General features: G+C 45.8%; 2 pseudogenes; both read left to right on the top strand.

Moving 5' to 3' along the window:
* Positions 1-297: 297 nt before the first annotated feature.
* Positions 298-3,821, top strand: LOC109439728 (elongation factor 1-alpha 1 pseudogene; annotated as a pseudogene).
* A 5,671-nt stretch (positions 3,822-9,492) lies between these two features.
* LOC109439727 (calcium and integrin-binding family member 2 pseudogene) lies at positions 9,493-13,650 on the top strand (annotated as a pseudogene).
* The last annotated feature ends 12,439 nt before the right edge of the window (positions 13,651-26,089 follow it).

Here is a 26,089-nt window from a genome sequence, read left to right as displayed (position 1 = left end):
AGGCAGTGAGCGTTTTTTCTTCCAGGTTCTTTTCAAGGATATTAGTGCAGCCAACAGCCTTGGAAGATTGAAGGAGTGTCTCCCTCCAAAGCACAGGATAGGTTTGTTTAGCGTCCTGTGTAATAGTGACAAGAGCTTCCTTCAGGACAAAGGCCAGGCTGGCTTATGGCCCATTATGAAAAATTCAGATTTCCTAACTTTGGGGTTTGTCTCCTGTTATGCAACTCACTGTTTGCAGGTGTCACCTGATCCCTTCCCTCGCCCTGTGGGAATTGGGGCTCAGGGGACAGGTGCAAATGCTGATACTCTGGTTACTCTCTATTGCTGTGAGGAGGAAACTGCCCTTTGTCTCTGACCCAGAAGCCTGTGTCTTCTGAGAGAAACCATGAAACTGGTAGGATCTAGTCCCTTCCCCGTTCTTGGTGGTTTATTTATGTATATTTTTATTTATGCCTTGTCATGTTTCCAAAAGGACTTCTGCATGCACTGTACTGCTATTTGCTGCCACAGGTAAAGAAAGACAAACTTATATAAAAGTGATTTTGCCTTATTAATAAGTTTTATACTGACTACCTTTGAACAACTTTGTTGAGATATAATGTACACGCCATAAGTTTTACTGGTTTAAAGTTCATGATTCACTATTTTGCAACGGGTTTGCCGCCAGAACAGAGTTGTAGTGAAAACCACCTCTAAATTTAACCCAAAATGGGAAAGGAAAAGACACCCACCAACATCGTTGTCATTGGACACATGGATTCCGGCGAGTCTACCACTACTGGGCATCTGATCTGCAAATGTGGTGGGATCGCAAAGGACCATCGAAACATTTGAGAAGGAGGCTGCTGAGATGGGGAAGGGCTCCTTCAAGTCTGCCTGGGTCTTGGATACACTGAAAGCTGACCGTGAATGTGGGATCACCACTGATATCTCCCTCTGGGAATTCAAGACCAGCAAATATGTGACCATCATGGATGCCCCAGGACACAGAGACTTTATCAAAAACATGACCGTACTCTCCTGATTGTTGCTGCTGGTGCTGGTGAGTGGGACGCAGGTGTCTCCAGGAATGGGCAGACCCATGAGTCTGCCCTTCTCGCTTACACACGGGGTGTGAAACAACTGATTGTGGGTGTTAACAAAATGGATTCCACTGAGCCGCCTTACAGCCCGAAGAGATACGAGGAAACTGTTAAGGAAGTCAGCATTTACATTAAGAAAATTGGCTACATCCCTGACACAGTAGCATTTGTGCCAATTTCTGGTTGGAATGGTGACAACATGCTGGAGCCAAGTGCCTTGGTTCAAGGGATGGAAGGTCACCCGTAAAGATGGCAGTGCCAGTGGAACCACGCTGCTTGAAGCTCTGGAATGCATCCTGCCACCAAATCGTCCAACTGACATGCCATTGCATCTGCCCCTCCAGGATGTCTACAAAACAGGTGGTGTTGGTGCTGTCCCTGTGATCCAAGTGGAGACTGGTGTTCTCAGACCTGGCCTGGTGGTCACCTTTGTTCCAGTCAATGTTACAACTGAAGTAAAGTCTGTTGAAATGCACCATGAAGCTTTGAGTGAAGCTCTTTCTGGGGACAGTGTGGGCTTCAATGTCAAGAATGTGTCTGTCAAAGATGTTTGTCATGGCAGTGTGGCTGCTGACAGCAAAAATGACCCACCAATGGAGGCAGCTGGCTTCACGGCTCAGGTGATTATTGTGAACCATCCAGGCCAAATCAGTGCTGGATGCGCACCTGTGTTCGGTTGTCACACAGCTCACGTTGCTTGTAAATTTGCTGAGCTGAAGGAGAAGATTGATCATCATTCAGGGAAAAAGCTGGAAGATGACCTGAAGTTCTGGCGATGGTGCCATCATTGACACCGTTCCTGGCAACCCCTGTGTGTCGAGAGCTTCTCTGATGACCCTCCTCTGGGGCATTTCACTGTTCTTGACATGACACAGGCAGTTGCTGTGGGTGTCATCACAGCAGTGGACAAGAAGGCAGCTGGAGCTGGCAAGGTCACCAAGTCTGCTCAGAGAGCTCAGAAGGCTAAATGAATATTATCCCCAATACCTGCCACCCCCGTCTTGATCAGTGGTGGAAGAACGGTCTCAGAACTGTTTGTCTCAATTGGCCATTTAAGTTTAATAGTAAAAGGCTGGTTAATGATTACAATGCTTCGTAAAACCTTCAGAAGGAAAGGAGAATGCTTTGTGGACCATTTTTTTCTGTGTGTGTGCCAGTTTTTAAGTTAAGAGTTTTTAAAATCAGTACTTTTTAATGGGAAAAAACGTGACTGAAAATCTGTCACAGAATTTTGAGACCCAGTAAAACAAAGTTTAATGAGAAACCTGTGTGTTCTTTTGGTCAACACTGTAACTTCCTATAGTGCTACTTAGGTAAGAGACTTAGAGTTGCCCGTAACCTATTTCTGGTGTTGTAGCCGCTGGAACTTTAGAATTTGATAATTTGGGGTTAACGTTTTTTTCTGGGTGGGAACTTTGGGTTTTTTCACTTTGTCTTAAGAAGAGGAATCATCTGTTACATAGTAAAAAGCTATGGGAGGGGGTCTTTTGGTGCAGCGCTTCATAAGTTAGGAGAGATAAGCAAAGAGTAACTTTGTCGATGTGTAAGGTAGTTTACAAAGGCCAGGTTCTGTAATATTAAAGTCTGAGTGCTGCATATAAAGTTTTGTATTGTTACATCAATATTGAGTAAATTTGTTGGTATGTCAAATTTTAGTACTTCAGTTACTGGAATGTGATTCTCACATTTACAAATACGGAGGTAGTTCAAAGAACCTAAAATGAGGCTTAAGGAATATTGAGCACTGTCTTGCTACAGTTAATTGTATCCAGATTCTAGGAAAAATAAATAATATTGGACGTTGAAACAAAAATATATGATTCAGTTGTTTTTAATTTAATTGTATTATTACTATTATTATTTCACAGACTACATTTTAAAATTTAACATTTTGTTTCTGAATCATATATTTTCCAGGAACTTGTTCTGGGTGGAGATAATTCCCACATGTTGATGAGAAAATGTCCAGGTGACTTTTGCACACACAGTGGGTTGCATTATAGGAGAAGAACCACAAAGTTGGGAAACCCGAATCTTTCTTCATTGTGTTAATTTTACTGATTCAGTCACTGAGAGACTCTTTGAATTTTCATTTGAAGGCATCTAGACTAGCACTATCCTCTAGAACTTTCTGCAATGGTGACGTGCCCTTTATCTGCACTGTACAATATGGGAGCCACCAGCCACACGTAGCTATTGAACAGTTGAAGTGCAGTCAATGAAACTGAGGCATTTTATTCATTTTATTTAATTTTAATTAATTTAAATAGCCAGTGTGTCCAGTGCCTGCAGTATTGGACAGCACAGCCCCATAAAATGACAAAGCTGCTGCTTTAGGAGAGAATCTCAGGCTTCTTGACTAGGCCCCAAGGTCCTCCAAGATCTGCTCACCTGGAAAACAGTTCTGAGCTGCGGCTGAAGTCGGCAGGTCCTGGGAGAGCTCTGGGTTCCAGGGACTCATTTTGTTCCAATCTCTCTGGCTCTTCCAAGGTGTATTTTTTCTAAACTTCAGCTGCACCTGTCCCAGGTGATCCAAGCAGTGAGGTGCCCTGGATCAGACCACACAGCCCCAAAGGCCTCACTAGGTTCCTTCTCCTAAGGGGTGACTACGACCATCACAGACCCGACAGATGGGGCGAGTCCATCCTACAGCCGTAACTTGTCCCATTACCATCCAACTTCCCCTGCAGTGCACGATTGTCATACTATTATAAAGCCTTTAAATAGCCCCCAACTTTGCAGGGGTTTTTTTGTGCTAATCATATCAATTTTTAAAATATGGGCATTTAAAATAAAGCATGATTTTGAAAACTCTTTTTGCCTTGCTTTATTTTTCAATACGCAGCATCCTTAGAAGATAGAAAAGAGGCAAACACATCTGGGCTCTGTGAAGTAAACCATATTGCAATGCAGTCATGAGCCTGGATCTCCTCACCTGTAGAATACACACAGTGACTATGCTTCATGCTATCGAGACTTCCTTCTATGTGGCTATGTTTTGGCCTGATTAGTGGTTCTGGGTATTTGTTTTAGTGTCAATTAGGAGCCCTGCCAATTGGACTGAGCCTTGGGCAAACTGAAGCCAGCCTTCTCTCAGGTGATACCTGGGATGGGTGTGTTCCCTGAATATGAGTTATGCACGGTGGAGGTGGTGGGGTATGAGTACTTCATGCTATTTGATGAGCACAGTGATGTTTAGCCAGTTCATCCAAATGAGCATGTGGAGACCAGCTTCCAGTAAACAACCCTCCTGCCGATCTGGAATTTCCCACGTACCTTAGTGACTGGAATTTCCCATTTACCTTCCAGTGCCAGAGAGAATGATAAATATGTGACAAATGATAAACATATATGAGAAGCAGGGTTCCACCCTCCATTAAGGAAATTCTACTTGCAATATTGTCATCAAAGCCTATGGGAATCTTTGGTGCTCAATAATGTCTGTGAAACACACATCGGCAAATCTGAGTGAAGATGCAGATGGTGACACATCACGGAAGCACCCAGGTAGGGCAGGGCAAGGGGAGAAGTGCCTTTTTATTTGTTTATCAGATTGTGGTTTTCAAAGGTGAACGCAACAATATTTACTGTCCCACGTTCTCATCTGCAGTGTCACCTTGCCACTCCCCCATCAACAGAGGGGGTCTAATTCTCTTCCCTTTGGTTCTGTGTCAGCCTTACTTTCCCCCAAAATGTGACAGAAGTGGTGCTGTGTGACTTCCCAGGTTAGGTCAAAGAAGGTCACATTGTGTCCAAATTCTCCCTTGGAACATGCCCTCTGGATGCTGCCTCTTGAGATGCTCCCGCTCAGACCCCCACCAGTTGTTAAGCACCCAAGGCACAGGGAGCGGCCATGTCTAAGGCCCAACTGGACCGAACAGTTGAGTCGTCTTATCCCAGGTGCCAGACGTCTGCACAGTGAACCTCCAGATGATTCCCTCTCCAGCCATGGAGTCACCCAGGCTTCACGTCTTCCCAGCTGAGGCCCAGAGGTAATGGAGCAGAGACACACCATTTCCACTGTGCCCTGTCCAAACTCCTGACCACAGACTCAATCAAAATAATGAAAATGTTTTTGCCATTGCATTTATGGTGGTTTCTTATGAAGCAACATATCACCAGAACAGAAATTGGTATATGGCCATGAGGAGCTGCTAAAATAAAGAGACATAAACCATTTTCAATTTTTTGAGATACCTCCATGCTGATTTCCATAGTGACTGCACCATTCTGCAATCCCACCAGCAGTACACGAGGGTACCTTTTTCTCTACTTCCTCACCAGCACTTGTTGTTTGTTGATTTATTGATGATGGCCATTCTGATCAGAGTGAGGTGGTATCTCACTGTGGTTTTTATTTGCATTTCTCTAATGATTAGTGATATTGAGTATTTTTTCATATGTCTGTTTGCCATCTGTATGTCCTCTTTAGAGAAATGTCTTTTCATGTCCTATGCCCATTTTTTAATTGGGTTGTTTGTTTTTTGGTGTTGAGTTGAATGAGTTTTTAATAAATTTTGGATATTAACCCATTATCAGATGTGTCATTGGCAAAAATCTTCTACCTTATGACTCAACAATTCCACTCTTACGTACGAGTTCTTACAATTAAGTTCGTGAACTCTTCCTAGAAAAAGTGCTACAGACATCATTGCTTAATATCACTATAGTCACCTTCAAAGTACTCCCCTTGGGAAGCTATGCACCATTGCCAGCACATAGTCCACCCTTCAAGGCAATTTTGGAACTCTCTTTCAGAATGGCCATCAGAGCTGTTATCCAATTACCCTCGATGTCCTGAATTTCATCAAAATGTCTCCCTTTCAATATTTCTTTCACTTTCAGTTAAAGAGAGAAGTCATTGGGGGCCTGATCAGGTGAGTAGAGAGGGTGTTCCAATACAGTTATTTGATTACTGGCTAAAAACTCCCTCACAAACAATGCTATGTGAACTGGTACATTGTTGTGATGCAAGAGGTGTGAATTATTGGCAAAAAGCTCCAGTCATTTCATCTAACTTTTTCATGCAGCCTTTTCAACACTTCCAAATAGTGAACTTGGTCAACTGTTTGTCCAGTTGGTACAAATTCATAATGAATAATCCCTCTGATATCAAAAAAGTTTAGCAACATCATTTTGACTCTAGATTTGGACTCACGGAACTATTTTGATAGGGGAGAATTGACTGATTTCCATTGTGCACTTGGACGCTTTGTTTCAGGGTCATATTGGTACACCCGTGTTTCATCACCAGTGATAACACGGCCCAAAACATCGTCTTGGCTCTCCAAAGAGTCTTGGCAAACTTCGACTCTCCTTTCTTCATCGGTGAGCTCCTTCGGGACCATTTTTGTACCCACCTTTCTCATGCCAAGATTTTCAGTTAAGATTTTCCTAACTGTTTCTCTATTGATGTTTACTTGGTCTGCTATGCTTCTCACAGTCAGCTGATGATTTAGAGACACAATTTGACGAATTTTTGCAATGTTTTCTTCAGTTCTGCTCGTTACTAGCCATCCTGACCTCTCTTCATCAATGACGTGTTTTCTCTCCTCAGAAAAACGTTTAATCCATTTGTAAACTGCCGTTTTCTTCATGGCATTATCCCCATACACTTGGACTAACATGTCCCTGATTTCACTTCCACTCTGCCAAGTTTAACAAGAAATTTAATGTTTGTTCATTGCCCTAATTCAAGATCAGACATTCTAGTGATGGCACACAGAAACACACAACAACAATAATGAACGCCACTCAGCAAGACACTGACACGAACACAGCTGTGAGACACTGATATACCAAGGTTATGAAACCTTATGGAGCTGTTTGTACAGCGCTGCCAAAGTAAGCACACAGTGGCAAGTTCCCAAACTTATTTGTCAGACCTCATATCTATCCAGAGAAATCCAAAATGCTAATTCAAAAAAATATATGCACCCCTATGTTTATTGCAGCATTATTTACAATAGCCAAGACAGGAAAACAACTGAAATGCGCATCAGTAAATGACTGGATTAAGAAATTGAGGTACATTTATACAATGCAGCATTAGCCATATTATTTGCAATGATATGGATGGACCTAGAGAATATTATGCTAAGTGAAATAAGTCAGATGGAGAAAGACAAGTACCATATGATCTCACTTATATGTGGAATCTAAAGAACAGAATAAATGAACAAACTAAACAGAAATAGTCTCAGAGATATAGAGAAAAACTGATGGTTGCTAGATGGGAGGGGGGCATGGGAGGAAGGTAAAGGGATTAGAAAGTACAAATTAGGGTCAGCCGGTTGGCTCGGTTGGTTAGAACACGTGCTCTTAACAAGGCTGCCAGTTTAATTCCCACATGTGCCAGTGAGTTGTGCCCTCCACAACTAGATTAAAGACAACAGCTTGAGCTAAGCTGCCGTTGGGTGGCCACTGGCTCAGTTGGTTAGAGTGCGTGCTCTTAGCAACAAGGTTGCAGAGCTGATGGGTCCTGGAAAAAAACACGCTGTTACCCAATAAAAAAATTTTTCTTTTTAATTAAAAAATAAAGTACAAATTAGTTGCCACAATATTGCCACGGGGATATGAAAGATAGTTTGGGGAATATAATCAATAACGTTGTAAACATTGTGTAGGGTATCAGATGGGCACTTGTCTTATTAGAGACACCACTTCATGGACAGTGTAGATGCCTGACCACTGCGCTGTACACCTGAAGCTGAAGCTGAATAATATTGAATGTCAACTATAATTTAATATATATATAGTAACGGGATGTGGAGTACAGTGTAGGGAATAGACTCAGTGGAATTGTAACAGCTATATACGATTTCAAAGGGGAGATAGAGTGGGAGACGGGAGGTTATCACTTTGTTTTGTACACCCGAAACTAACAACAACAAAAAAGAGAGAGACATAAACCGTATGGTATTGGCTGGGGACTGGGTGGTGGGCAGACACTGCAAGATCCTACAAGGGACAGTTCATGAAAGTTAGATGGGTCTCAGTATGACTCCTGGTGCAAGCTGGGAGGATGGGGGGAAATTATAATGGAAGCTGAGAAAAAGTATATCATATAGTAGCAAAACTTTGGTGGCACTGATTCCTGAGGGAACATTTACAATAGTAAATATACCTAACAAACTGGTAGATTTGAGTTAAGACTATTTCTAGACAGAATAGTTAATGTACCAGTTGGTTTCTTTTGGCCTCTGGCCACTAAAATATAATATCAAGTAGGTGTTTCATCACCAAAACAGATTTATTCAGGAAAAAGAAAGGTTGCAACACAGTGCATGGAGAGATGCCAAGCCATGTGCACACTCTGGCCTGAGTTCCAAGATGGAGGGATATTTATAGAAGAGAAATGGAAGTTAGAACCGTAGAGCTTTATTGTAAACAGAGTTCTTCCTGTAGGGTTCTCACAATTCCGAAGAGCTAGAGAACTTCCTTAAGCCCTTCTTCCTCCCATAAACCCTCCGGACTGATTATGTTTGCTTAAAGTTTTAGTTTATCTTTATCACCACATATGATAAGAGTAAATATATGAGATGTAGGGGGAGAGAGAGAGAGAGAGAGAGAGAGAGAGAGAGAGAGAGAGAGAGAGAGACAGAGACAGAGAGAGACAGAGAGAGACAGAGAGAGACAGAGAGAGACAGAGAGACAGAGAGAATGTCCAGTTTTCAAGCTAACTTTAGGGGATGTATCTAGAACTACCAGGACTTACTGAGTTCAAAAACAAAACTGTTTCTCAGTTCCTGCCTCTCCAAATGACAAGATTCTCAAATTAAATACCAGATTCTTAGCAAAGATCAAATCCACGGAGAGGCTGTTGTGTTTTCTTTAAGATGTCAGAAATATCTAAGGTGATGCCACATAGAGCCCTCAGCAAAACAAAATGCCCTCTGAATATCTCAAGGTCATACCTCCTAGACCCTGCTAAATGAACTAAAGGGCATCTAAGAATTTTAAGGTAATTGTACCAGAAACGGGGCTCCAGGTACAGAGAAGGGCCTCTATCGAAGAGATATGCAGTGTGGTTTTGTTCAATGGAGTGAGCTCCCACCCATAAAATTTATAGAATAAATAGCCACATTTAAAAAAAAAAAGAGAATTGTACTAACCGAGCACTGCAGGTTGGACTAAAAGTGACAGAGAAGTGAAAAATGAAAAGATACCTATAGACCACCAAAATCGTATGGGCACCATATCAGCTAGAGTTCTGCAGAGAAACAGAACCAATGTGACACCTCCCTCCTCTCTCTCTCTCTCTCTCTCTCTCTCTCTCTCTCTCTCTCTCTCTCTTCCTCTTATACACACACACACCATCAATGTGCCCTGGCCAGCTGTGTCCTCTACTCACCCCATATGTATGCAGGGATCACCTTGAGCTTTGTATCTGCTTCCATGTTTTGGAGACATGGGTGAGGGTGGACACCAGCAGTTTGGGGACGACTGCAGTACCATGAAAGATTCCATCACGGGTACCAGAAAGTAGAAGAAGAGTCAGGAGTCACAGGCAGTGGAAAGTTTCCACTCAGGTCTGGAAAGCCTGTTGAGGCAAGTTCTGCCCTTGAGGCTGGATTGTTTTAGATCCAACACAGCCACAGAAACCGACTGATAGTAATTTTTCAACTTGCTGTTCCTCCAGCATGTTCTCTGCATCAGACTCCCTGTTGGACCATGATGTGGTGGGACCCAAGTTTCTGGGCCCTTTGCCCTGACCACCCAGTTTTGCTCACACAGATTCTTCCTCTTAGGCTTCAGAGCCCCCCAAGGCTGTTACCATTTTCTTTCCTGGAAAATGAAATAGAACTACATAAGTTCTGGAATATATGCAGATCATGAAAGGATTTGGACCAAATGACACAATGCACTTCTGAGCATGAGAACTTTAAACTTTTATTTCAACTTACGCAGTAAGAACAATTCATTACAAATGTTGAAAAATCAGTCTCAAAAACACTAAAAGCCTTGATACTTCAATATGGAAAATAAGAAGGACACTTTCTTTTATCAATTTCATATTTTTTGGTGTGTTTTTTTGTGGGGGTGGGTGGGGTGAGGTAGTGGACTCAGGCTTAGGAATCTAGGGGGGACAAGAGAGGCACACATTTTGGAGTAAAAACTTAACCACGTCACCCGCCCTAGGGCTGAGGGAAGAAGAACACAACAAAGCAGAGCTGTGGCCTGTAACTGGGTCTGGACTGGGGTTGCACGTGAAAGGAAGTTGAAACACTGTGTATCAGGAATTACCAACTGATACAAGTTGACCCCCCACAAATCAGGCATGCTCAAAGACGCATGCGTGTTTCCTTTCAGTGTGCTGGAAAGAGCCAGGGCTGGGAGTTCTGAGCTGTACGGGGTGATTGGGCATCTGCTAAATTATTTAAATTTATTGGCATCATCACAGATGCCCCACAACTACCACTAAAGCCTCCCTTGTCCCCTCTGAAAATGACATTTAGGACACACACTCACACTCACACACACACACTCACACACACTCACACACACTCACACTCACACACACTCACACTCACTCACACACATTCACACTCACACACTCACACACACTCACACTCACACACTCTCACACACTCGCACACACACACTCACACACTCACACACTCACATTCACACTCGCACACTCACACGCTCACACGCTCACACACACTCACACACACATTCACACTCACACACACTCACACACACTACACATACTCACACACTCACACACACACTCACTCACATACACACTCACACACACTCACACACACTCACACACACACACACACACACACACACCAATCTCTCTGTCCTCGGTTATGTCATGAACTATTGATCACTGCCTCATCCTTCAGGTGTCAGTTCAAAAACCACTTCCTCAGAAGCACTCACTCTCTCCCCAGATTATGTCAAGTCTCTTTTGTATCAACTCCCTTTGGTCCCTTTACTTTCCTACATGCGCTTTAAAAACAAAGTGCAGTATTTTCCCTTTACTGTCTGTCTCCTGTGCTGGACTGCGTCCTATGTTTCTTGTTTATAGACGTGCACTCTGCACCCACCCAGGGCCCTGCACGGAGCAGACGCTCGCTGTCTACTGACGGCAACATCGGTAGCCATACTGAGGAGCTGAGTGGAGGTGAACCCAACGCAATTTGATAAGAAAGGGTCAGGATGACCAAATACACAGGAATAAATATAATATACGTGTGCACGGTTTTCACACTGAGAACTTCAACACATCGCTGAAATAAATGAAAGACTATCAAAATAAATGGAGACCCCTTCATGCTCATGGACTGAATGTCTCAGTGTTCTTAAGATGCAAATTCTCCCCAATTGATGTAGTGATTCATTTCAATCAAAATCAAACATCCAAGGGAGCATTTGAGATCTTGCTCCCCAGTATATGTTGTCAATTTGGTTTAACTAAAGTCTTATATAATAAAAATCAAACACCCAAAAGTTTTTCTTCAAGTTTGTTGCAAATTTACATGCTGGATCTTGTTAAAGGACTAAAAAGTAACGAAAATAATTTTTTATTTAGGCAAATAAAGATTATGTATAAGACAACAGTAATAAAACAATATGATATTGGTTTAAGGACAAATATTCAATGGGACAAAATAGAGATCCCAGAAAGACCCATACATGTTTGGTCACCTAGTTTTCGAAAAGAGCACCACTACAATTAGAGAAAGAATGGTCTTTCAACATGTAGTGCTAGGTAACTAAATATCCATGTGGAAAAAATGAACTGTCTCACACCAAATACAAAAATGAATTTAAAATGGATTGTAGAACTAGTGTTGGTAAGACAATAAATGTTTCAGAAGAAAACATAGGATTTGGGATTAAACACAGATTCCTTTAAAAGGACAGAAAACATGCACCTCAGAGAAATAACTTGTCAATTGGTAAATTGTGTTTTATGAAAATTAAGAACTTCTGTTCATCAAAACAAATGAACATAAGAATGTAAAAAGGCAACACAAAGTGGGTTAGAGAGGAGGCAAAGTGAGATACAGACAGAAATACCACATCTAAAACATACAACCAATAAAAAATAGACCAACAATCAATTTTTAAAAAGAGAAAACGAATAGACACTTCAAATAAGAGTATGTCTATCAAATAGTTAATAGACAGATGAAACCATGCACAGCTTCAGAAGTTATCAGAGAAATGTAATCAGATACAACCTGTCACCCGTCAGAATGGCACAAAATTAAAAGCCGGCAGCACCACATGTCAGCAAGGAAGTGTAGCAACGGGGACTCCCTGGGAGTGTAAATTAGTACAATCACTTTGGAAACAGGTTTTATCTATGAAAGTAAACCTATGGCTGCCCTGGAAACTGGTAAATCCACTCTGAGGAGATGTACTCGTGGGCTCATCAAAAGACACGTACAAGAATGTTCAGAGAAGCCTTATTCATTCCAGCCCCAAACTGCAAACATCTCAAATATCCATTAGCTGTATTCGGACAAATAGTGGTATATTCACATAGTGGACTATTACACAGCAATAAACACGATCTGCTGCTTTACACAAAAAGAACTGAATCTAACAGACATACTGCAAAGATGAAGGCAGACACTGAAGAGAACATACTGAATGGTCCCATTTGTGTAAGTTCAAAACAGGCAAAACAAATATGTGACGATCACACTGAGAATATTGTTAAATCTGGATGGAGTCTGACTGGGAATGAGGGAGCCTTCCTGAGACGCACATTTTCTCTCCCCTGATCTAAATGGTAGTTACATACACATAAATTCTTCAGGCAGTGCATTTAATATTTGTGCACTTCAGATAAATTAAGAAACTATGAAAAACTATTATTGCCGTGAAAAATGTCTTCTTTTACAGAAAATAATGCTAGCATTTTCTGGAAAAGGTTTCCCTTTATAATTTCAATATTTCTGACAAACAATATGTTGCTTAGGTGTTATTTTACTTCCTAATGGAAATACCCACGCTTCTGGCGGCCACGAGTGGGAGGCGGGCCCGGGGGGGCTGCGCGCACCAAGGGGAACTAACAGACCATCTTCCCTGAGGAGCAGCTGGACAACCGCCAGGACCGCCCGTTCTTCAATAGGAAACACATTCTCAAGCTCCACTTGCGATTCTCTGAGCTGGCCCCCAGCGTCGCCCGATGGACGAGAGGCAGAGCCCCAAGCATGTGCCATGGGCCTCACCATCCCGAGGCCAGAGCTCCGGAGAACCCGGCAAGGAGAGGATCGTGGAGGGCCGGGAAGGGAACCTGACCTTCCAAGGCTGTGGGTATGTTCTCTGTGCTCTGCGAGTCGGCCCCCCGAGATCTCAAGGCCAACTACTCCCTCAAGATCCAGGTAGGACTTCAACACGGGCAGCTTCATCACAGGGAGGGCCTGGAGACGACGCGGCCACGCTCCCCGAGTCGGAGCTGCAGGACGAGGTGCTGCTCATGTGCCACGAGGTCGCTGAGGAAGGTGACCTGGACCGCGACGGCAAGCGGGGCTTCTCCCACTTCGAGGCCGTGATCGCCAAGGCCCCCGACTTCCTCAGCGCCCTCCATGTTCGGATCTGAGGACACTGCCGAGGTCGCAGGGGCCCGGAAGCCCATGGTCCGTCTCCATTGTCTACACGCGAGTGACCTCCAAGCTCCCAGGACAGGACTATGGGGTCCACCCATCAACATTCCCTTGGCCCTTTCAGCAAAAAGTCCTTAACCAGGGAAGGGGTGGCCCTCCCAGTCCTCGCTGCTGTCCGGTCCCAGGACCCACAGGCCTGCCCTCTGTCCCCTGGCCTGGCCTGTACCCTAGTCCTCTCCCCATTAGAATGACCCCGAGAGGGGAAGGAGGAACAGCTCACGGGCAGGGTTACTGACTTGTCCACGTGCCGGAAACACCCTGGCCAGCCAAGGCAAACAGGGAAAAAAAGAGGATGAGATTTTAAGGAGCAATGGAGTCGTTCTCCAAACCCAAGACTGGGGTCAGCCCACCTACCCGCCCCCATCTCCCCTGCCCTCCCCAACATGAAGCTGTGTGAACAGTGGGTCCAAGGGCTGGGTCCCTCTTCTGCCCTCCCCAAACACGGGGAACCCTCACTGCTGAGTGCTGTCCACAAACTTGTGAACTCCTGGTAGTAAAACATTTATTTCCCTGTCCCTACAGGGGGAAAAAAAAGAAAGAAAAAGAAATACCCATACTTTTAATTTCATTTTTTTCTTGAGATAAGCTCTATAAAATAGGCATTATCTCTGATAGATGTTTCTATACACCTTCATTTGTGCAATAAAAATACCTTATCTGTTACATATTAAATATACTTGCAGAGTTTCACTGTTCTTAAATTGGTTCCTTTTTTCCATATGTCAACATATTCATGTTTATTTAATTGCAGAATCGTAAGGCATTTAAGGCTTTCTTTGCTCTTAATTATTTCTTGCCAAATCATCTCTTGGATATCACAACTTAGATGTTGTTTTGAAGAAAATGTGTCACAGAAAGGAACAGCCAAATGCAAACTGTCTCTGGGAAGTGGGGAGGAGCCCTGAAGAGGACAGAGATAAAGGCACGATATGGAAGGGCAGGCATGGGAGGGGCTGGGCCTGGGGAACGGCGTGTCCTGCTGCCTCACGTGCGTTGCTGTGGTTTCGGGCACCAGAGGAAACGGCCCTGCGGGGGGCTGCACACAATGGAACCCCATGTATTTTCACTAATGTTCTACTAGTATGTTTTGTATGATGCTCTCCAAGGAAGCCTCTTCCTCCTCCAGCTCCTCCTGGTTTCTCCTCTGCCGTGGGAGACCCTTGAAGGAAGTTTCAGTCATTTTCGGACCCTCATGGTAAAACCTCTGTGTGAGGAACTAGCTTAGGACAGACCCAAGGCCCCCAGTGGCCGCAGCCATGGCATTAAGTTCAGTCACATTCGTTCATTTGCTCCCATTTATTTCAGCAGAAAATTATTGCAGGTCTCCTCTGTGCTGGGTACTGTCCCTGCTGCTGAAGACACAGCCGCGAACAAAACAAAGTCCCTGTTATGATGGAACATTAGCTCTTGGGCGTAAGCAGAGCAAAAACAAGCCAATACATACACAGTATGACACAGACACAAATACAACAACAAACATATATCAGGGTGATAGGAGGGGTGAGGATGGCTGTGGAATGGGGCTGTTGCAGACACAGTGGTCAGCACAGGCCTCTGCGGAGGTGACATCAGAGCAGAGGTTGGAAGCAAATGGGCAGAGAGGTGAGGAAATCTCTGGAAGAAAGACAGGGTAGAAAAAGGAGAAGGTGAGTGAGAAACCCTGAAGGAAGCAGGACTGACGTGCTCGAGACGTGAAGAGGACGGCGAGGTGGAGAGGAGCGGGCTGTGAGGAATGGCAGCAGCCGGTGATGAAAAGCTTCCGGGGTTCAGTCACGTGGGGTCATGTAAGCCATGACGAGGATTTGGGATTGATGGGAAGACACCTGGGGACATTTGAAGAGGGCAGTGACACATGTGAAGGACCCTCTGGGTGCTGGATGGAGAATACACCTAACATGCAGGACTGTTACTCTGATTGACACATCCCAGCTCTGCTCTCCCTTCTCCAGTACAAAACCTGTCTTCTCCCCGGAGCCACTGAAACAACAGGCTGTCTCTGCTGCCCAAGACAAGGCTGCCATCTGCAGCAGGAAGCAGAGCCCCGGGAATTTAATCACGGGGCTCTGGGAGTTGCTCCATAAGAACCTGTCCTGACCTCCTGTTCTGCGGAGTGAGACCCCATAGGAAACATCGGAACACACTCCTATGTCTGCGGGTACCTGAGCTTATGCGATGTGGGGCCAAAGACCTCACCAGTGTTGTATCTGAAATGCTAGAATTCTCTCTCCCAGACTCCTTGCAGCTCAGGTGACCCAAGCTCAGCCAACCAGATGCACCCATTCTGCCGGCTGGGACAGGAGGGCCCTTGCTCTCCTGCTGCAGGTACCGACCTGAAGGTGGCTTCAGGATGGCTCCCCAGAGCCGGAAAACGCAGTGCTGCTGGTGGTGGCACATGCAGTAAGACCCCATGTCAGGCACATACCTTGGAGACAGCAGTATCTTCTTTTTTTTTCTGGTCAATAACTTGGTTCAAAAAGAGTTAGGACTGTTAATCTGCGTGACATCTCTCCATCCTTCTAATGGATAGTTGGGCTCCCATATATCCACTCAATAAATCCCTTTTGTAACCAAATTATACAGAGTGCATTTATCCTGGTTGCAATTTAGACTCTTCACGGATGTAGGACATATCAGGATGGAATTTAAGGTGTTGGAAAGTTATAGTTATGAACAGATAATTTCCTATTATTTATCAAGCATTCGTAAGATTTTACCAGAAGGAAGCCACCATTCTCTGTGTCTCACAAATCGACCCATTTACCATGCTATGCACTTGTGGACACAAACACCATAGTTCAGTATAAATATATGAAATAGAGTTTATTGTATTGGAGTGGGGTAACATACAAAGAAAGAAGTAGCGGGGCATATTTAATCCCCTGAACACTCAGTGTCCAAGTTGTGCTTGGGCCAAGCCTGGCTTGATTGGCTGCACCATGGAAGGTTCCAGTGGCTCATTTAGAAGTTTGTTATTTGGCAGGAAAGAGACGTGAGAATTGGAGACTGAATAGGATCCCCATTTATCCACTTAGTGTGGATATTTATACATTATGCTCTAGAAATATTAGGTGTTTTGTTTATGGAGTATTATTCCAGAACCCTTAATTTATATTTAACACAAATATTTATTGTTTGTATTAAATAAATGCAACATACTGTCTTTCCAAAAGACAATGAATGGTGATTCCAAAATGCACCAGCCCCAGGATGCTGCACACAGAATATGGACCACAATTACTACTCTTCTTTCTTCTTTTTTCAAGCCCCTGTATTTCAGTTCATGCCCCACACTGAAATAATTCTCAACTTTACTCTCTAGAGGGTTAAAATATGAGGTGTCAGAAGAACCACCGGATCATCCTAGAACCAGTTTGTGGCAGTTAGTTAAATAACTGGGAGCAGACAGAGGGTGTGTGAGTTGATCTGTTGGAGCCTCCCCTCAAACGAGCTAAAGAATAAGAGCTAAAGACACCATCAAAGAGGGCCCTGATGAGACCCTTGAGGCCTAAAGAACCCCTTCAACTCAGCGTGGCCTAATGAGGCTTTGTAATTTTTCTCTTGCTTTTGTGGAAGGGTGAGCTCTTGAGTCACAGGGAGACATGGCCACCAACCTGGTTGAAACCCTGAATCCAAAGTTTTACAAACAATTTCAAATCACCTCTCAAAGAATAGGGCCACCAGATAAAATATAAGACTTGGGGGTAGACAGGTGGCTCAGTTGGTTAGAGCGCAAGCTCTGGGCAACGGGGCTGCTGGTTCGATTCCCACGTGGGCCAGTGAGCTGCACCCTCTACAACTAGAATGAAGACAAACGAGCTGCAGCTGAGCTGTCACTGAGCTCCCCGGGCAGCCAAATGGCTCAGTTGGTTGGAGTGCGGGCTCTCAACCACAAGGTTGCCGGTTCAACTCCTGCAAGGGGATGGTGGGCTGCGCCCCCTGTAACTAACAATGGTGACTGGACCTGGAGCTGAGCTGCACCCTCCACAACTAAGACTGAAAGGACAACAACTTGACTTGGAGCCGATGACTCCTGGGAAAAGCACACCACTGTTCCCCAATAGACAGTCCTGGAAATATACACTGTTCCCAAATAAAGTCCTCTTCCCCTTCCCCAATAAAATCTTTAAAAAAAGATACAGGACTTGTAGTTAAGTTTGAATTTCAGATGAACAATGAAAATATTTAGTGTAAGATGCCCCGGCATCACCATCTTCCAACCAGGTCACTCAGTCCCTTCCCTGGACTCGAATCTTAGCTGTTTTATGAGCCCCTGAGTCCTTCACCTATCTCACAAAGTCCTTCTCTCTGTCTTCTCAGTTGAAGAGAGACGCAGAGTGACTAGAGCTGATGATTCCTGCAGCAGCTCAGAGAGAATCCAGGGGCAGCCTGGCCCTGGGATTCGGGGTGGGGTGGGGTGCAGGGTGCCCTGATGGCTTTGGAGACCACAGCTCTGCGTGTCCTATCTCATCATGATACAATTCAACAGAAAGCAATACTGAATACAAGCACCGTGTTAATTGTGTGCTGAATTTTAAAAAATGGTTCTTTCTTGACTTTTTGCTTGTAAATTGTGGGCTAAGGTTGCCAGACCTGAACTGTTTTCTTATTTGAACTGCTTTGCTGGTTTCCTAAACAAGGCCGTGATGTGCATTTTGGGGCTGAGGGCTTGAAGCCTGGTAGGACGAGGGTGATGTGCCCACAGATAGAAGCCTTTGGGGCCCACTGCAGAGTAGTCTTGGCCAGAGCCCCTCAGTTGCTGCTTAGGATCATTCACCCCAACCTCTCACCGTCTTTGGGCCCCCCTTCTCACAAGAGAGAAGGCGGTTGGACTAAGGCCAACATTCCCCCAGCTCAGCGCCAGAGGAGAGTGACCAGAGCCCTCCCCTCCTGGCCTCCACGTCTTATAGATTGGCAGCCATGCTATTCGCTTTTAAGTGGCTGAGGGAGGCCCAATTTTTTGAGAGAGTCTTTAAAATGGAAGCCTGAAGCCAGAAGCAGTGTTCTTTCCTCTCCTTCAATCCCGAGCGAGCCCCCAATAAATGATGTAGGAAATTTCTGTAAGTGCTAGGATCGTGGTTTCGCAAAACTGAAAATGGAAGCACAGACAAGAGAGAGGCTAGGAGTTGCAAAACAGGATAGTTTATTAAAAGCAAAGAGTTGCAGCTCTCAAGCGAGAAGGGTCCCGACTAGGGTGCCCACTGACTAAGGCAAAAGGCTCTTACATCTCTCTTGCCTGCTTGGAGAAGGTGGCTGGCACCTTCTAACGGGATTTGTCTATCAGATTTGTTCTGTTTGTCTGTCCTGAAGGGATTAATGAGAAGTAACGCATTTTCATCTCTCAGATCTACTCTGTCTGTCCTGCCTAACGGGATTTATGAGATAACTTATTAACCTCAGGGTGCCCTTACATTTTTGTCCTGGAGTGAACGAGTTATTTCAGAACCTGGAGTTTCAGGATATGGCTGCCTTTGTTTATTCCACCAGGGACCTTCCTGTCTACCTAACAACTTGCTAACTAACCTGTCTCAGTATTACGCCCTGTCAGATATTGCAGTGTCACTATTTGGCGCCAGTGGGTCCATAGGATTCCCCAGAAGGCCCTCAGGGAGGAGCCGATGATGAGTGCAAAATCCTCCAGCTGCGCATTCCTGCTTCCGGAACCAGTAACTAGAGGCAGGAAAACAGAGCAAATGCTTATTGTACCCCAACTGAACAAGTGGGTCCTGGCACAAGCCCCCCTCTGGTGAGCAAAATCGCTCCACAGATGCTTCCAGCGGTTGGTCCTCTGGAAGCAAGGAATTGGCCAGTCCCAGGCAGCCCCCTAGACCCTCCTCAAGCCAAAAGACTTACCAGAGAAACCCCGAGGTTAACCCTCCGTGGTTGCCAGAAAATGTAACTGAAGACCAAATGAGTCAGGGGCTCGTGTTGCCTGCGCTGCTCAGCCAATTGATCGACACAGGAGTTGGGTCATAGAATAACCATCTATTATCAGAGCACCAGTGGTCTGAGAAGGCAGTGGATTAATACCTCTGAAAACTGCCTTAACATTCTCAGACTGAATGGGGGTATTTAAGGGAAACTCAGGGCACAGGGCACTCTCCCAGAAGCTGCATGATGTCCAGGAGGTCCGTTCTCCTGTCACGCTCCCCGCCCCCTCCCTCCCGCCATTATCATCATCATCATCATGTCTCTTGTGGTGTGCCAGCAGTCTGGGGATGGTGGGGGAGTAACCTGGGAAAATGCTAAGAGATAGAGTTTGTAATTAGCAAGTATCTACAAGGTGGTCTTCTAAGATAAGGAACCAGAACTGGGACAGAGGCATTCTGAGCTCAGCCACAGGAGGTGTGAAGCCCACCTGGATGGGAACAAGGCATTCCAGAGGCATTCTGAGTACAGGGGGCCCAGCTGGACCCTGCTTCAAGACCACCTGAAGTAACAGGTCGCATAATGACGCTTGGTCCACACATATGACAGTGGTCCCATGAGAGTATAAAGGAGCTGAAAAATTCCTATCATGTAGTGGTGTCGTAGCCATTATAACGTTGGAGTGAAGCAGGGCCCGGTTCAGACCCCATAGTAAAGGCCTCGCAATGTCCCTGGCCTCACCTTTCCTTCACCTATAGCTTAACAATACATCGTCCCCCTGCAGCTTGAGCTTGGAATGTCCCCTGTCCCACCCAGTTCCTTGTTTTAGAAAAGTACCCTGAAACTGATTATTAATACCCTTAGGCTTATTTGATCATAATCTCCAGGCTAATCCAGTCTTTGTTTCTGGGTTGCTGACACCACCAAAAGCCATGTTGCCAGAAGGAAGACTCCATACAGATCCCTGGAACCATCAAGCAGCCTCTGGAGGGACACCCAGATTTTCCCTTAAATATCCTAAGCTGGTCTGCAAATGTTAGGGCAGTTTTGAAGGTGCTAACCTGCTGCCTTTTCAGATCACCAGTGCTCTGACAATATACAGTTATCCTACAGCACAACTCCTGTGTCCTATTGGCTGAGAGGTGCAGTCAGCAAGAGCCCCAGACTTGGTTGCCCTCCGGTTTCAGTAGCACAATGCATTACACAAATACCTATCGTTGTGTTACCAATGCCTACAGTATTCAGTAAAGTACTATACAGGTTCGTAACCTAGCAGCCTTAAGGGAGCAGAATTTGTCACCCCAAAATACGTCTATTTGTGTATTTGGCATGAGGATTATTTTAGGATGGTTAATTTTAAGAGATGGGAGAAGATCTGAAAACCAAGTAGAAGTTAGCCTTTGTAGAGAATGTTTACATTTGTAAGGAAAAGCTGCATCTGTAAAGGTGTCTCCTTCACTGTACCAGCAAGAGGGGGATGATCTTATCTCTAGCAATTCTTATCAAAGCAGAAGACAGGAACTGAAGTCTGCATACAACCTTACCCTTGGTTACTGTGCTTTTCCTGCTAATCTCCCATGGGGCTCCCCCACCACCACCGTCTTTGTGTTCAGCTGAAGATGGTATTTAAGGTGGGGGCTTCAGCCATTTTCAGGAATTACTCAGTGTTCCTGGGTCTCTCCCAGGTATCCAAGAGGTATACACGTTATTAGACTTTTTTCTTCTGTTTACCTTTTATTATGAGGATGTCTCAGCCCAGAACCCAGAAGGATAGAGGGCAAATTATTCCCCCCACACACACACACACAGAGCAACAGCCTAGGTGTGTAGCCTAGACTGTCTAGATTTGTGTAAGTCGCTCTGTGATGTTTGAACAATGATGAAATCATCTAACGGTGCGTTTCTCAGCCGCCTTAAGCGGCTCTCACATGTAATGAGAGAAGAGGAAGGAGTCTCTCCCAATAACAATATACTTTAAGTAGGCCCTAAAGCCTCTGCTTTGTTTCTTTTACCTTCCCAATCCTCTCACTGTGGCATGGGGAGGATGCCAGCAGAGATCAGAGGGACACATCTAATAATACCCCACTCATTATCTCATCACAACGACAGTGATGGTGACAATAAAATAATAGTAAGAAACATGGGTGGAGCCTTTTTTTGGACAAGGCACTCTACAGGGAGCTGCCTTTCAGTCTATTTTATGAATCCCAGATGTCCACCCTACATCAATCTACTCCTTTCTCGTTCTCCCTGGCAGAGTTTCTGCAGCACCTGATCTTCTTCTAGATCACGCCGCAACTTCATAATTTCTCGTGATTAACTGAAGAATTATAACCAGTGCAGGTCTGGAGGTGGGTTGCATGGGGGCATAGAGAGAGCCCTTGAAATTTCCAGGGGAGAACTATGGGAGTCTAGAGAGAGCTGGCGTTTGGTGAGTGATGCCCCAAGAAATCATTTCCATCTGGGTTCCCCCTCCGCAGGGTTCCTACAGAAACATGTCACAACATTGAAAGTTTACGTGTCGTAGTAGGATTTGCGCTGAGCGTTTGAGATATCTGGGAAGATAGAAACCAGTTGGAACTGGTTCAGGAACATTTTGCTAGCTGTTGTGTTTTTTCTCCTTAAATATAAGTATGACTCTTAATGCCCCTCCCTTTCTGGCAGCACTGAGCTTCTGTTGAACAGTGAGTCTATATAAGTCACACAGCCAGCTCTTTTGCTGCTCTGCCATCAACTGCTCTGGAGGGCAATCAGGAACCGTGGTAGCCAGAATCTTGGTAAGGGGGCTCCATCCCCAAGTCCAGCTTAATTGTTAATCATACCCATACTGTATCTCTGAACCTCAAACTTAATTCTCTTTCCTATTCAATTCTTGTCTCCCACCTTGTAACCTGTTAGGCACAGCCAGAGGAATGAGTCGTGGGAAACCAAAATTGGTCTATTAGAATTTATTCAGTGTGTTTGAGCTGCGGGAGGTCGGGCTAGAAAAGACCATAACCTCTCTGAGAAAAAAGGCATATGGAGTTTTATAGGAGGGGGTAAATGAGGCTGTTCCGTCTTCAATGCTCAGGGACTTTTATGTTGAATTGTCTCTCGCAACAAAGGGTTTCAGGACATGACCATGCCCTCCGGTTCCACAACCTGGCTCCCCTGCTACAGTGTGGAACGCCCAGGCCCTCTGATCAGAAGCCCCTGGGAGACAAACACAAGCCAGCAGGTATAAAGTACAAAGCAAGACAAGATGGTTTTGGAGTGACGTCATAGGAATGGCGGCAGCGGGGTGCACTTTTTGAGTTCTCGGTCCGATCTTATCAGAAACGGGAAGCTTATAACCCATCAAAGGACTCTCTGCTCATCACGAAGAACAGCGAAGAGACTCGCGCAGGGATTACTTGCAGGTGGGGAAAAATTTGGGCGAGCAGGGGAAGAAGGAAGGGAGCGGAGCGGAGACACACAGCACCTGCAGCGGCGGTGGGGACGCGGGTTGGAATCGTGGTCCACACCTGTGGCAGTAGAAATTCGGCCCCCACCCTTGGGTTGTGGAAATCTGCTCCGCACCTGTGCCTGTGAAAATCCAGCCCACACCCACGGCTACAGATACGCAGGATATCCCAGGACGGAGGAGAGCGCGGAAGCCAGGAGGTGGGCGCTTTGCCCTGCGTCCCACAGCGGACCTCTCCCGCCGCAGGGGCAGCATATCCAGCATTTGAGGCAATAACTTCAATTGATAACCCTAATTAAGACTTAGGCTGGACAAAGGACACAAACTCCATACCTGGGCGCCTCCCCCCGCTCTTCCGACCCTACCCCCACCTTTCTAGAGACTTGATCTGGCCCCTGCACTAAGGTGCAGTGGCAGATTACAGAGGAGCCTTGGTGCCCGGGCTCCGGGAAGACGGGCGGGCGGATCTGGCCCAGGGAGGAGGCTAGGAGCTGGACTGGGAGAGGGGGGTGTGGGGGCAGAGCCCCAGAAAGCAGTTTCCAGGCTCTCGGCCTCACATAGACAGGTGCTGGCTCAGGTAGTAAATGGCCATCAACTGTGATTGCACGGCCATCAGCTGTGGCTAGTTGGCCGTCAGCTGTAACCAGTGAGCCATTGGCCACTAATATAACTGCTGTGGCTACGCTAGCAGAAAGAGGAAAAAAGAATGGGGGCTAGCAAGAAGATGGCGGCTGGGCTGGCAAGTGTGGATGGCGGTTTGCGGACAGTGTGGTCCAGCCTCCAGTGAGAGTATAGTGCCGCCAGAGAGAATATAGTGGTATGACTCCCCTACCTATGGCTCCATGGGTGTTCCTTTTTGGCCTCACCATATCCTGCGTTATGTGGGGAGCGGGACCAGAGACCCCGCAGGCCTCCCTGCATTACAGGGGGAATCTTCCGTCCTCAGCCACCACCTTTTCTGGCCTGCGGGAAGAGTGTAGGACAGCGGGGCTGGGAAAAAGAAGACCCCTCCTTCCATCCCCAGCCCTCACCCTTTCTGGCCCGCCTAGGGCGGGGCAACCACATCCCCAGCTGCAGAGATGCGGGGGTTCCCAGGACAAAAGAGAGAATGCAAAAGCCAGGTGGCGGACTCTTTGCTCTGCGTCCCACAGCGGACCTCTCCCCCCGCGGAGGCAGCATATCTAGCATTTGAGGCAATTAGCCTCAGCTGATACCCCCAGTTGGGCCTTAGTCTGGACAAAGGACACAAACTCCACACTTGGGCCCCTCCCCCCGCTCTTCCAGTCCTACCCCCACCCTTCCAGAGACTTGAACTGGCTCCTGATCTGAAGAGCAGTGTCAGATTACAGAGGAGCCTTGGTGTTTGGGCCCTGGGAAGACTGGCGGGCGGCTCAGGCCCAGGGAAGAGGCTGAGAAGAGTGTGGTTTGCGCTGGCCTAGGAGACAGGAGACACCTCCATCCCCAGCCACCACCGTTTCTGGCCTGCAGGTGGGGTGTGACACAGCTGGGCTGGGAAAGAGAAGACCCCTCTTTCCATCCCCAGCCCCCACCCTTTCTGGCCTGCCTAGGGCGGGGCAATTACATCGGCGGAGGCACTCCCAGGGATCAGCAGTAAGTGGCAGATGCAGCTCTCAGCTTTCAGCAGCTGAGGAATCCCCCGCCCGCCACACACACACACAGGGAAGAGGTGCCCTAAGACTCAGGAGAACTGGACACAGGGCTGGTGGTGCTACTCTCAGTGTGCATATGTGCAGACAAGGGCAGAAACTGCACTGGCTTTGTAAAAACTACTGTCCAGATCCCTCAGCCCCACGCATCTAAAGCTGCAGCCCCAACGTCACTCTGGGCACCAGGTGACCGGCTCTACCTGCACAATACGCAGGGGACTCTGTGCTACAGCAGAGAACAACCTGGAGATTACTTGGTGGGCTTAAGCCACAACTGGCGCTGTTTTTTGTTCTGTTTTGATTTGTCTTTATATCTTTGACATCTTTGCCTGTGTCGAGTGGGGGTTGTCGATTGTTTTTTACATGTGAATGTATTTGATTTTTTCCTTGTTGTTGTTGTGCTTGGTGATTTGCTTTGTTCTGTAATTGCCCTACCAGTGCCCAGCTTAAGAGGCACAAGATTCAACATACCCAGCGGCCAACTCCAGACCAAGCCAGAGTACTACCGGGTTTGACCTACAAGTGACACACCCAGGGGGGATTCTTTACAGGCACATAGAGGCCAAACCACATCTAAGCGGTCAACCCTCACGCAGCAGAACACCCTGCGTGGGCAGAGCCAAGTCTCACAACTAGTCAGCCTAGGAGTTAACCCCACCTACTCACAAGTGAAAAGCAATTAAGGATCTTCTTTAATAGGACAATATACACAACACAAGAGTCACTTTTGGAGCACACGCAGGGGAGAAGAACGAAGTAGTGCAAGTGAAATATAAAGGACATTTATTACATACTAATCCAGCAAGAACTAAGAACTCCACGGCATCTACCTAATACATCGAAGCAAACACAGAGAGTCCGCCAGAATGAGGAAACAAAGAAACATATCCCAAATAAAAGAACAGAAGAAACCTCCAGAAATGGAACTAAATGAAGCAGAGGTAACCAAACTATCAGAGACAGAGTTCACAATACTGATGATAAGAATGTTTAAGGAGCTTAGAGAGGACATCAAGAAGGATGTAGAAATCATAACGAACAACCAGTTAGAACTAAAGAACACAGTTACCGAAATAAAGAACCACTTGAAGGAATTAACAGCAGGTTAGATGAAGCAGAGGATCGAATTAGCGACTTAGAAGACAAGTTAGCAGAGATCACCCAAACAGAACAACAGAAAGAAAAAAGAAAAAAAAACAATGAAGATGGTTTAAGAGACCTATGGGATAACATCAAGTGCAACAACATGCGCATCATAGGAATACCAGAAGGTGAAGAGAAGAAAGAAGGGATTGAGAACATATTTGCAGTAATAATGTCTGAAAATTTCCCTAACCTGATGAAGGAAACCAACATACAAGCCCAGGAAGTGCAGAGAGTTCCAACCAGGATAAACCCAAA

Source organism: Rhinolophus sinicus, chromosome 8, assembly GCF_057876585.1.
Source record: "Rhinolophus sinicus isolate RSI-liver-muscle chromosome 8, RSI-T2T, whole genome shotgun sequence".
Lineage (NCBI taxonomy): Eukaryota > Metazoa > Chordata > Mammalia > Chiroptera > Rhinolophidae > Rhinolophus > Rhinolophus sinicus.
Note: the sequence above shows the minus strand (reverse complement) of the source record. Positions and strands in the feature narration are given on the sequence as shown.